The 1,538-nt window shown below is 45.6% G+C and overlaps 1 non-coding gene across 1 annotated transcript; it reads right to left on the reverse strand.

Moving 5' to 3' along the window:
* On the reverse strand, positions 1-107 carry LOC129400374 (U6 spliceosomal RNA). Its single transcript, XR_008627617.1, has one exon. It is a non-coding gene; the product is annotated as a U6 spliceosomal RNA (small nuclear RNA).
* Positions 108-1,538: the final 1,431 nt, after the last annotated feature.

The following is a 1,538-nucleotide window of genomic DNA, read 5'->3' on the forward strand; positions in this document are numbered from 1 at the left end:
AAAAATATGGAACGCTTCACGAATTTGCGTGTCATCCTTGCGCAGGGGCCATGCTAATCTTCTCTGTATCGTTCCAATTTTAGTATATGTGCTGCCGAAGCGAGCACTCGCCCTTCAATTTCTTTCCTGGTCTGTCTTTTTTCCAGTACTCTAGGGTGCAGGGTGGTCTAGGTACCCCCACTTTGACACTTAGCACCCCCACATCCTGTTACTCTGTATATCACAGGTAAGTGAGAGCAGCCAGGATTTGTCCTTCTTTAACTTACTCTGCTTAACACGTGATCCTGTGGTTTCATCTAAGTTGCAGGGAATTGCATGGTTTTGTCCTTTTTGCAGCTGCGTAGTATTCCATCGTGTATACATTGTATCACTGTCCACTCATCATTTGTTTGTAAGGGACACGTCTGTGGTATGTGGCACCACTCCCAGCATGGTACTCAAAGGAGACCTGGGTGTAACCCAGGGTTTCACACAGGCATGGCAAGTGCTCTACCATGGGACACATCTCCAACCTCTGATGCAAAATATTTTCATGACAGCCACAGAGATATAGTACAGCGAAAAAGTCACTTGCCCTGCATGAAGCCAGCATGGACTCGATCCTCAGAACCACACGTGGACTCCTGAGCACTGCCAGAAGTGATGCCTGGGGACAAAGCCAGAGGGGTATGGCCCAAAAAACAACTACAACAAACTTTATGTAAATTTATGTGCACAGAGATTTTCAGTAAACCATGGGTACTAAAACAGTGCTCAGTTCTGGGGGAAAGGAAGAGAAACTATGGGTCAGTTTAAGTTTTCTTCTTTCACCAACCTATGTAGTCTAAATTTTAATAATACTTCTCTTTTTGGAGTAACAAGTGATGTAATATAGAATAGAAAAGCAAAATATAGAAATGGGGTAGAATAGGACCACCTGCCTCCATCGGTCCTCTTCCCAGAAGCTGGATTTGCTCATTTTTGCAGCTGGCTAAATCACATTTCTTGAGATGGGGGCTAACACATTAGGGATGTGGGTGGTCCTAAATGCAGTCAGTGGTCTTCTATAAAACAGGGAAGCTATGCAAAACAAATAGAAAAGCAATGCAGAGGGCCTGGGTTCGACCTCCAGCACCACATATGGTCCCCTGAGCCCACCAGCAGTGATCCTGAGTGTAGGGTTAAAAGGAAGCCCTGAGCACTGCCACGACATGTGGCCCAAAACACACAGAGAGAGAGAGAGAGAGACAGACAGACAGACAGACAGACAGAGACACAGAGATAGAGAGAGAAATTTTTTATAGGACTGGGACGTTGGTGCCGGGCACGGTGTTTGAACATCGCATGCATGAAACCCTATCATTAACAGTATTGAGAATCATGAAACGTAAACATTTTGTTTTGTTTTGCTTTGTTTTGTTTTGTTTTGTTTTGGGGGCTGAACCTGGTGATGCTCCAGGGTTACTCTTGGCTCTGCACATAGGAATCATTCCTGAAGGTGCCTGGGGGACCACATGGGATGCCGGGGATCAAACCTGGGTGAGCAGTATGCAAGACAA

This window comes from Sorex araneus, chromosome X (assembly GCF_027595985.1).
Source record: "Sorex araneus isolate mSorAra2 chromosome X, mSorAra2.pri, whole genome shotgun sequence".
In the NCBI taxonomy this organism is placed as follows: domain Eukaryota; kingdom Metazoa; phylum Chordata; class Mammalia; order Eulipotyphla; family Soricidae; genus Sorex; species Sorex araneus.